The sequence below is a fragment of the Muscardinus avellanarius genome, assembly GCF_963383645.1.
Source record: "Muscardinus avellanarius genome assembly, chromosome: 4".
Taxonomy (NCBI): Eukaryota; Metazoa; Chordata; class Mammalia; order Rodentia; family Gliridae; genus Muscardinus; species Muscardinus avellanarius.
In genome coordinates this window covers 8,852,962-8,865,554 of record NC_137789.1, presented here as the reverse complement: position 1 = coordinate 8,865,554, position 12,593 = coordinate 8,852,962, and positions in this window count along the sequence as shown.

Here is a 12,593-nt window from a genome sequence, read left to right as displayed (position 1 = left end):
TTAAACCTTCAATTCTCCTGTCTCAGCCTCCCAAGTACTGGGATTACAGGCATGCACCACCATGACCAGCTGCACTTGTTTGTAACTTTTAGAAAATTTAATTCAAATTAGTACTTCACTGGGCACTATTAAGAAGGAATCACAATAAACGAAAAAAAAAATTGTCTAAGTCATTAGTAACAGCCTTCAAATTAAAGCATTTGTAATTCTCACAAGCCGGAGGGCAGCAGAGCAGAGTGGTTAGAATTTTGGCCTTTCTAGGAGACCAGGCCCTGGCTGGACAGCCACTGTACTATGGACATACGACTACTCTCACTATGATTTCCCCTATATTTTAAATAAGCATGGTACTGTGAATGCTGTCAGGGTTAACAGAGTCATGTAAGCCTTACTCTTAGTAAACTCAGCACATAGTTCATGATTGACAAATGGTGTTCTCGTTGGTATTCCTGGTCACTCATTCAGAAGTTATTAGCATGGTAAGAGTCTCATCTGTATCAGCAGTCACACTGAGTTGGTTTCCATGATCATTATCCTAAATTTTATAACCATCATGGTACCAATCACTAATAGCGCATAGGAACCCTCTGCACATGCCCAGCCCAGAGTGCTGGGAGGCATGGCCAGGAGATGTGAAAAAAGGCTGAAGCAAAATACAGAGAAATAATAATTTAGCCCCGTAAGTCCTTGCTTCCCTATACATCTCTCCTCCTTTTTCATTTCATATGTTACCAGTGGAACTCAATTATGAAAAACTCAATTAAGATAAGCTTGTCTAAAAAAATAAACACACATTCAATTTATACTGTTTCTTAGAATTAGTTTGGTTGGAAAAAATTTTCATAATACAATTAAACTTCACATTCAACCCGCAGCCAGAGAATAAGGGCTACTGGCAATAATTGCTTTTTTTAATGATTCACTGCAGTTCAGGGTAAAGCCCTCTATAATTGTAGTCTTGCAGAGGAAGTACCTTCTGAGGGGACATTGGACAGAGCCAAAATATCATTTTGTGCTTTCTGCCTCTTTTCATGAAAGCTTTTCAGGCTCTCATTTCTGACACTTACCAAGTGAGTCCATTTGGAAAAATTATCATTTTTCCTTGAAAAAGTAAATAGGCAAGAGTTTACATAGAAGAGCCACAAAATAGCCTTCAAGTTGGCTTACGGAGCTCACTCAGCACTGTTTACTCTCTTGCCCCTGCTTTTCTGGGTGTCTGCTTCTTTGATTTATATCTGCAAACTTGGTTTTAATACTTCTCTATGTACATGGAGAGAGGGAAAGAGAGAGAGAGAGAGAGAGAGAGAGAGAGAGAGAGAGAGAGAGAAAAGAGGAGAGGAGAGGAGAGGAGAGGAGAGGAGAGGAGAGGAGAGGAGAGGAGAGGAGAGGAGAGGAGAGGAGAGGAGAGATTCTGTTAGCCCAGGCATGGAAAATTTTCAGCTCTCCGTTAGGCACTATGCCCAGCTACATCATTTCTTAATGCAATGAAATGCCCTTATTTTAAATCCCAGGGAAAAAGAATCATATTAGCCCAGGATGAGCCAGAGATCACTCCTGTCACTGAGCTCTGGCCAGGAGCAGAGCTTATTGAGCTAGCATTTCTCTCTCCTGAGTGGGAAGAAAAAGAAATTACTATATAACAGGGTCTCGGTCAAAGATTCCCCACACAGTTCTACTGCTGCTCAAGTATCATTCCTGTTTTATTGAAGAGGAAACTGATGTCTGAAAAATCGTCTTTGATCAAGTCATTCAGCTGGTGGATAGGTGATTTTGAACTCAAAACTGCCTGACTATAGGCTTGTGAATCTTATTAAATTAGTACTTCTCAAACAATGAGATGCACAATGCAATCCACTGTGTTTAGAAGAAGAATACCGGTAAGGATATAGTTGAATTACAATTATCTAATATTGTAATTGTAGTGTATAAATCTGATAATAAAGCTTAAAAAGCAAAACTACTAAAATAGCTGTAGTTGTAATAATTTGTTAAGGGATATACAAAGTGCAAAGATCTAAAATTAACTGTGTGAGAAGGAATAAAAGTATATATGAGTAAAGTATATATGATCTTTTTATATATGGTCCAAGTTAAGCTAAAGCAAAATACCTATAATAGATACACAAAAGACAAAACTAAAATACATCACTACAAAAAATCATCAAATCATGAAGGATAATATCAAGAAATGATAAAAAAGAAATAAAGGACTTACCAATAGCCAGAAAATAATGAACAAAATGGCAATATAACCCCATACCTATTTATAATATCTTGATATTTAATAATCAAATATTTACTTTGAATTTGTAAATGGGTATGGATTTACACAAAATATAACTCTGAAAACAGATTATAGTGGATGAGTGAATTTTTAAAAATTTCAGATGAGTGCAGTGACACATATCTATATCTCTAGTATTTGAGATTTTTAAATGGGAGAATTTCAGGTTTGAGGCCAGATTCAGCAACTTCTCAAGACCTTATTTCAAAATTAAAAGTTAGAAAGTACAGTCAGGGTATAGCTCAGTGGTAGAATGTCTCTGGGTTCAATAAGTTGTTTTATATAGACTCATACCACTTGTCATCACAAAGAAAAGCAACAATCACAAAAACAAGAAAGCAAAAAAAAAAAAAAAAGAAAAAGAAAAACCAACAATGACAGAAAGACTCAACTGTATGTTGCCTACAAGAAACTCACTTCAGCTATCAGGACACACCTAGAAAGATAGTGAAGGTTTGGAAAAAGATATTCCACCAATGGAAGACAAAAGAGAGCAAGGGAAGGTATACTGATGTTAGTCAAAATACACTTTAGGTCTAGGAGTATATCCCAGTGATAAATTGCTTGCCTACCATGCTTAAGCACCTAGATCCAATCTCTAGTACCGTAAAAATAAAAAATATATAAATTTAAATCAAAAATTGTAAAACGAGACAAGGAAGGTTAATGTATAATAATAAAGGCATTGATTAATAAGAAAACATAATAATTATAAATTCATATGCACTTAACTGTGCAGAACTTAAACATCTGAGAAACAGGCAACAATGTAATGATAATAAAGGACTTCAATCCCCCACTACAGGGATGGCCAGATTAACCAGACAGAACATCCATAAGTAAATATAGGATTTAAACTACATCTTAGAACAAAGGGAACCAAAGGATATACACAGACCATTCCATCCTATAGTTATAGAATATACCTAGATTCCTCTCAGGAACACATAGCACACTGTGCAGGATAGATCAGATTTTAGATCACAAACACATCCTAACAAACTTAAGAAGAGTAAAGTTTTATCATATATTTTGTCCAACAACATTTATTAAAACATTTTTTTTGTTAACGGAAGACTAGAAAATTACAAACATAGAAACAAAACATGTTCCTCAAAATCCAAGGAGTCATAAGAGAAATTGAAAATATTTTTTTTTAAAAAGGCTAAGACAAATGAAAATGGAAATATAACAAACCAAAACTTACCGGAAGCAGCAAAAGCGGTTCTAAGAGGAAAGTTTATAGCAAGAAGAGTCTATATTAAAGAGGAAAAAAGCTCTCAAATAAATCCAACTGTATGTCTAAAGGGACTAGTAAAAGAAAAAAATCATCCCAAAAGATAGAAGGAAGGAAATAGCAAAGATTAGAGAGAAGAAACAAACAAACTACACAAAAAATGGATACTAGACAAACCACAGGAAAGATCAATACAAACAACAGAATTTTTGAAAAGGCAGACAAAATTGACACGTCGTTAGTTAGACTTAGGAAAAATAAGAAAATTAAATAAAATCATAAATGAAAAAGAAATCATACCACAGAAATATAAAATAAAAAATGGAGTCTCGAAAGATTAAGAATGAAACTACCATATGATCCAGCAATCCCACTCTAGGATATATGGAAAAGGGAAACAGAATCTATGTGTGAAGAGATATTTGTGCTCCTGTATCATTACAGCATTGTAAAAAATGATTGATATCCTCCAAACTATGAAAACAACTTAAGTGTTTACTAATGAAGGTAGGTAAAGCTGATAGCACACACATGTATCATATGCACAATAAAGAAGGAGATCAGGGCCAAAAAGGGAAATTTTGTGATCAGTGACAACCTAGAAGATATTAGGCTAAACTAAATGTCTGACTCACAAAGTAAAAAACTACATGATTTTTACTTATATGTAGAAACTAAAACAGCCAAAATTATCGAAACAGAGAGTCGAATGGTAGTTTCCAAGAATTGTAGACTTGTGGAATTAGAAAAATGTGGATGAAAGACTACAAATTTGCACATCTAATATACTGAAGCTCTGGATAGCTAATGACAGCACAATAACATTATTAATAATAATGTATTCTTGAAATTTGCTAGGGAAATGGATCTTAAACATTCTGACCACACATAGACAAGGTAATATGTAAAGTAATGGATGTGATATATGAGCTCCCTTGAGACAATCATGACAATCATCTCACCTTGCATACGAATATAAAACAGCTTGTATATATAAATTTTGTTTGTCAAAAATGCCTCAGTTTAAATGGTTAAATAATAATTTTGTTTTCTGGAGTTAAAGAACATGTATTATTAAAAAATTTTTAAAGAAAAAATATTAGACATATTTCTTCTCCTTTTTTTCATAAAACAAAAAGTAAATTAAAGTTTCCACTTGATTGATATGCAGATTGACTTTGAATCCTTGACTTAGTTTTTATGTCAAGTGGCCACACATGTTGTAGGACAGATGACAGTTTTTCAATACAGAGAGCTTGAAAGTCACACTTGCTTAGTTAGTTGCTCACAGATTGTTTCAATATGTTGTATTGTAGGTGTTCTCTCTAAATAGGAATCATGAGTTATTTGTAGTTAGATAAATGATCTAAAACATTCCTACAAAAACAAAACAAAACAAAAATCACAGCTTGAACATAATAACAATTGCAACAAAGAACCAAGGAACTAATGAAAAAATGGCATGCTTACTAGAAACATGGTTTTCAGAGCCACTATTCTTAATGATAAATCTTGCTTCAAGTGTATACCGAGCCTTGAGATATTAGCTGACGAGAGTATAAAGCCTTTGCAATTAGAAGGACATTTAATATCTAAGTGTGCAGAACATTATTAATAATAACATGCTTCAGTGAAGAAGAAGGGTCCCTGTGCTAGCGAAAATAAAAGTGAAATGGCATAATTTAAAATACATCATCTTTTTAATCTATATTATTCTTTTTGCATTTATATTTTGGGATTCTTTTTACAACATGAGTTTGAAGTACCTTCTATTTAATGGCTACCTTTTGTAGGTCAAATTAGTGCAATCACTTTGTAAAACAGTATGGAGACTCCTCAGAAGAAAGGAAATGAACTTACCATATGATCTAGCAATACCAAAAGAGTGGAAACTAAACTACCAAACCAACACAGACATATCTATGTTCATAGCCGCACAATTCACCATTGCCAAGCTATAGAACCAGCCAAGATGTCCATCATCGGAAGAATGGATTGCAAAACTATGGGATATGTACACAGTGGAATTTTACTCATCCATAAAGAACACATTATGTCCCTCAAAGGGTCATAGGAGAAACTCTAGATGAAGAAGGACACACCGGATGAGCAAATATGGTAACAGAAATGAGGGTGATGGGAGGGGGAAGAGGGAAATTCCCTAGTGTACATGATGTACACTCACAAACATATCAAAGTCAATCACTAAGCCACACATGAGAAGGAGGGAGGGCGAGGAAATGGGGTGGGAACTGGGGAAGGGCTAATTGCATGATGTGTGCATGTACACCTCCACCATATTGTACACCACTAAGATGTGTGACTACAGTACACCAAAACCAATTTTTAAAAGGGATGAATTTTAGCAATTTATTATTGTCCAACCTGTATGCGAGTTGCATATAATTGGAAGTAATAAATATACCTAAACTGGAAAAATTTCTAGAACTTTTTGATAGATGGGGTAAATAGTTATCAAAGTGTCTGGATGTAAAGAATTAACTGACACCAAGAATTGGATGAGACCTTAAGGAGTGAGAAGCTCTGAAGAGACAGAGTGCTTTGAGAAGACAGAGAGAAGGCATGGATCTTGGAATGGCTGGTTGAGACTCGTCTGAAGGGTTTGCATTAGGCAAGATGGGAAACTTGAACTTGCATATTGACTTGAGTCAAAGGGACAAATTCTCTTGGACAGAATGTAAAAAGAAAGGAGGCACACATTGAACAACACATTTTGCTTGAGGGGCCATGAAGGTCAGAGCAAATGCTAAAAGAATGTCCTTACAGTTCTGCTAGAGACTTCTCGACTCATTCTCTGTGAGTCCACTGGTCACCCTCGAAGGCACAGAAAAGTAATTTGTTTCCATGGAGAGCTCCTGGTTTCCCCATAAACACAAGAAATTTTACACATTTATCTGTATAAAATTTAAAAAGTACATTCCTAACTGCTCTTCTAAGATCCCTTTCCTCCAAAGGCTAGCAATTTCCTGCCCTATACCAATATAGAATGCAGATTTCAGAAGCGAGGCATCAGTCCCACACTATTTGTATGGAAAGCAAGAGAAAGGAAGAAAAAAGCTAAACATTGTTCAACATTATCTCAATAAAAAACAAAGCAATATTTAAAAAGTTTGCCACAGTGGAACCATTAGACACAGTTTTGAAGTATATAACATCAATATTTTTTTCTCTCTAAGGTCATTGATGGAACTCGGGATTTAGGAAGCATTGCAGAGAACAACTGTTATCTTCAGGAATGATGGGTAAGAAACCTTTTGAAAAAAGACAGAAATTTGTTAGGTGTTCAATAGTTACCCACACCACCATACACATGTATATGCACGCACAAAGATTTTTTTGTGGTGTAAAATTTCATCTTTTCATCAAAAATAAATAAATCATACATCAATCATTCTAAATATTTTTGGCCATGTTATGTTGCACAATTCAGTCAGAAAACAAAATCCTTACTCAGAAATTGTCTGTAACATAACTTACACTTAAGTGAAGTCACTCAACCTTTTTATCTTCCGTTGGTTTTTTTCCCTTAGTACTTCTGTGTCTAGAGTGCTTTGTGGTTTCTAATTAAGAACTGCAGTTAAAAATTTTCTGTGCCTTTCTAAATTCTTCATGAAAAACACTGATGAATTATTGAGTGACCTAGTCAAGCTTCCCCCTTTTATCCATGCTTGAAGTAAGTCCAAATGCTTAAACTCTATTATCCTAATCAGAAACTACCAATCCCCGTGTCAACCAGCTGCATGACTCAGAGGAGTGCAGGGGAATTAACCATACTCTTCAGGATTCCTCAGAAAACTTGGGCCTTGGCCTTGATGAAGCTACCTCTCTCAGTACTGGAAGTGCCCTGATTTCCTAGGAGGGATTATATAGAAGATGTAGTCACTCAGCCAGCATCTACACAGATGAACTTATACAGTGTAACTCAGGAGAGTAAGAAATTGGCAGAGTTAAAGCTCGTATCTACCCATAGTCTTCCTTTTCATTACATATGAAACTACAGAAAAACATTTCTAAAAGTAGCTCCCCACTATCCCACAGTTACCATCTTGAAGGATGGTTCTGTAACAAATGAGTGCCATTTTCCTCCTCCTCCTCCTCCTCCTCCTCCTCCTCCTCCTCCTCCTCCTCCTCCTCCTCCTCTTCTTCTTCTTCTTCTTCTTCTTCTTCTCCCTCCTCCTCCTCCTCCTCCTCCTCCTCCTCCTCCTCCTCCTCCTCCTCCTTCTTCTTCTTCTCTCTCTCTCTCTCTCTCTCTCTCTCTCTCTCTCTCTCTCTCTCTCTCTCTCTGTTTTACTGGGGATAGAACACAGGGTCATTCCATCTCTAAGCTACATTCCCAGGCCTTATTTTTTTATTTGAAAACGGGTCTACGTTGTGGAGGACAACACTAAGTTGCTGAGGCTGGCCTGGAACCTGTGATCAGCTTCCCAAGTACTGATATTACTGGTCTGTGCCACTGAGCCTGGCACTCCTGCTGTGTTGGACAATCCACATCAACATCAGTTTGCCCACACATCACACACTTACAGGTCCTTTCAGCGCCATTCTTGGGTGTTTCTCAAGTCTTTTCTCTAAGGTCATTTTCTTCTTCCTGAGTTACAAGTTCCACAGTTCTTTCAGCCAGCGGCGACTGGTGACAGGTTTCTGTTCATTTAAATGTCTCATTTTACCTTCATTTTGGAATAATCCTCTTACTGGGTCTGCAGTGTTACAGTACTAGTTATTTTCCCTCTGCCTTTGAAGAGATTTTCTGTCTTCTGGCATCCACAGAGAAAACTGTGGGCTGAGCCAACACCCCTTTTTAGCAATCTGACATTTCTCTTGGGTTGCCCTTTAGACTTTTATCTTTATCTTTGATGTATAGCAGTTTAACTACAAAGCAGCCGACTTTGGGTTTCTTTTCCATCAGGTTGGCTACTCAAATCTGATGACTTGGGAATTTCATCATCAATTCCTTTTGAAGAATCTGTTTTCCCTATGTCCTTTAGTACCTTTTGTTTTCTGAAACAATTAGACAAAGATAGACTTCTCACTCCACCCTTTCTTCCTCTCCTTCATATTTTATACCTCTTCACCTGTTTGTTTTTCACTTTTGGCAATTTATTTCTGTCAAATGATTTAAATTATGACCCAAACTGTCTATTTTTATTACTTTTTAACTTATTTATTCTTTCTTTATTTCTATATTATTTTGTGTGTGTATGTAGTACTGGGCATTGAACTCGAGTGTTCTACCTACAAGCTACACTACAAGGTCTTGCTAAATTGCTGAGGCTGGCCTCGAATCTATGACCCTCCTGTCTCAGCCTCCAAAGCACTAGGATTATAGGTATGCATCGCAATTTCCAGCTAATTTGCTCTTCTTTACATTGGCTGATGTATTTTTTAATTTCAATGATCATATTCTTTTGTAAAAGTTGTATGCATTTTAATACACCTGAAACGCTGTGTCAATATGTTGTTCCTTTCTTATGTTTCCCAATTTATTTCCTTCGTTATATTATGCATGTAATAATCCCAAGCCTGCAGTTGGAATAGTCTAATTCACAGGTGTTTTCTGCTGACTCACACTCATGAGTACTGCCTGTCCTCCTGTGTTCTGCAGCCTTGGATTGCTCACTCCACTGAGAGAGTTTATTGTTATGACCCATTGGTGGTCTAGATTGTAGACGTGCACCTCCATGGTAATTTGTATTTTTTTCTGTCAGATACTCAAAGTTACTATCAACCCAAGATGGCTTTACTAAATTTTCTCTCTTCTGTCCTCGAGAATATAAAAATAAGGTAAATGAAGGACAAATCAAAATTCAAAACACAAATGAATCAGGCTTGGAGGAGCCTTTTTCCACTCCCACAATCTCTCTTCATCTTTTATTTGCCAGTAAACAGTACATTTACTTCTGGAAGCCCTTGAAAAGGGTCATGTCCTTGTTCAAGAAATCTTGCTTCTGGGTCCCAACTCGACACACATTTCTCAGTCTCTGACTCTGCTGTCAATCAAGCATGGATGGCTGCCCTTACAACTCCAGGTTCCTCCCGGTAGAGCCCACGTTGAGCCTCCCATGGGCAGTCCGAGTCTTGGCTATGCTACCATGCTTGTGTTTCTTTGACTGCTACAAACTCCAAGTCATCCTTCTCCTGGGATCCGTTACCTTCAATATTTTTACTCTTATTTAGGGCCCAGTCTCTGTTCCATCATCCATGCAGCTTCAAATGCACTCATGCACATTGTATAATGAAATAATATAGAAGGGGTGCTACCTATTTGTCTCGCTGTTTTCTTTTTGTAAATTTATATTCTATAGTCTAGAAGGAAGAGAAGAGGGGGCTGACAACAGTTACCTCTGTTTCGTCTTTAACAGCTCTGAAAAATCAGTGAGAATTTTTAAGTCTCAGTCTTTTCTTTCTCTGGTTGTACTGTATTCTGGTAGTGATAAGAGCAGTGGAGAGATTCACACACCGGTGATATAAGGCATGCTGCCCCTAGAAGGCAGAAGCAGCCTCAGCCATTCAAGTACTTGAGTTTGCCATGAAGTGTCTGTGTTCTTTCTTTCCCAGGTTATAAAATTATAGATACACAAGAGATCCCTGTGGCTCCAGAAGGAGCAGCATATCTAATACAGAGACAGACAATCTAGTTAGTTTTCTTGTTTTTATTTCTCTTGTATTTATTGGTCATCTCTTATGAGACAAACAATGTGCTAAATGCTATGACTACAAAAATAAACAGAACATTTCTCTCCCTTAGTGAGTGAGACAGGCACACAGACACACAACATCGTTCAAAACAAACACGAAAAATGAGAGAAAGAAGGTGCATCCTATACCATGCAGAAGAGTTTCCAGAGATGAAATCTGAAATAAATTCTCTAAATTTACTGAGAGTCAGTCCCCTTCTTTATTTAGTATGTATTTATTTGTTGTTAATTACATGTGCTGGGCATTGGCATGAACCCCTGGCATGCATCTGTTAATGACAAAGGCGTGCCTCCTTCAACCAGTCTGCGTGTATGCTTGGTGGTAGAAAGTGTATTAGCACAGTGTGTCTCCGGAGCTGTCTCCTCCAAGTTAGATGACTTTTGAGTAGTCATTATTCCTTTCTTGTGCCTCTCTTTCTTTTCAAGAGGTCGATATTCTTCTTTTTAAAAACCTGGCCAACTTAAAAACAATATGGAAAAGTCATTCCTGTTGGGAGGCAGACACCTTCCAGCCACTTTGCCAGTGAGCTGAGGGGAAGGCAAGAGGGCAGAAATGATTCCTTCATTATCATTAATTAAGCTTATATCAGCATTACTCACTCTGTAATTTTGTCCAGTTTCGACAATGATTGTAAATATCCCCATTGACTTTATTGGAATCTTTGGCTTCTGATTGTCTCCTGTGGACGGGAGAAATTACAGATAAAGACAGGAAACTGTATCTCAGAAATGATGTATCAGACCAGTCATAGGACCACAGATGGGGTTCATAATGATCATTTGAGTGTACATAAAAGAAAGCTGCAATATTCTCCACTAAAGGAACCCTAAGGGACCCTAGTCAAAGTAGATCTATGCTCTGGACATAGATAAAATTGGGTAGAGGTTAAATCAGCGATGTATACATGTAAGTACACATAAGTTTTTTACCCCAATATTATGTATAAATATAATGCACCAATAAATTTTTTTTAAAAAAGAGCAAGGGATAGTTTGGGAGCAGAATATAAAAAAATGAATGAATGAATGAATGAATGAATGAAACAGGGAAGTTTCAGCTTTCTTTTTGTTTCTCTTTTTATTACATTCTATGGTTTAACGGGATTCAGATTTTTCTCAAAATTATCCAGTAACTCATCATACACTTAAATGTAAAATTATAAAACTTTTGAAAAACAATAGATAATTTTCAGTGCTCATGACATAAAAAAGAGTGTTTTTAGACTTACAACTAAAAGCATAAAACATAAAAGGATCTAATGATAAATTGAACATCATCTGAACTTAAAACTTTGAGTCAAAACTTCTGTTAAAAGAATAAAAAGACAAGCTATGAACTAGGGGAAAAACTTCAAATTTGTAAGTCATGTACCCAACAAAACACTAGTTTTCATAATATGTAAAAAAAATACAGCTTAAGAAATCCAATTAAATCCACTCAGAAACTGGGGAAAAGACACACACAGTCATTCACTGAAGAGAATGTACAGATGGCAAATAAGTACATGACGGGATGGTCTGCTTCATCAGCCAATGGGGAAATGCAAAATAAAACACAATGAAGTACCATTGTCAGATGGCTGAAGTAGAAAATAGTGAAAACATCAAAAGCAGACATTACTGCTGGGAATATAAAATGGTAGAGCTGCTCCAGAAAACAGTTTGGCAGATTCTTTAAAAACTAAACACTGACTTACATGCAACTCAAGTGTTGTATTCCTAAGTGTTTTTCCCATAGAAATGCTCATAAAAAAATCCAGGAATGATTCATGAGCATAATTCATAGTAGCTAGCCCAAAACTGGAAACAACTTGATGCTTCTCAGTGAAAGAATGGCTAAACAAACTCTTAATTTCATCCATTCCATGAAATGCCTCTACTGTGGATTCACCCAGAAATCTTGACAAATACCCAAATAACCATACTGAATAATGATAATTAAAAAACTTCAAAAGGTTCTCAGACTGCATGATTTCATTTATGTAACATTTTTTAAATGGATACGGTATGGATTTGTAGAACAGATTCATATTTGCCGGAGTAGAAGTTTGGTGGGTGTGGATGAAATTAAGGGGTGATAAAAGTGAACATAGTTCCAATAGGGGAAAAAAAGGATACCTATAAAGAGAGAAATATGCTTTATCTTCACCATGAAGGAGGATACAGGCACCTACACAGGTGATAAAATGGCACAGAACTAAATATACACACACATGTTAGAATACAACTGAAGAACTCAGAAAAAGATCAGCAGACTGTTCTGATGTCAATATCCTGGCTGTGATATTGCTCTATAGTTTTGCAAGATGTTAGCAATGAGAGAAAGTAGGTAAAAGAGCACCCAAGTCTCTCTGCA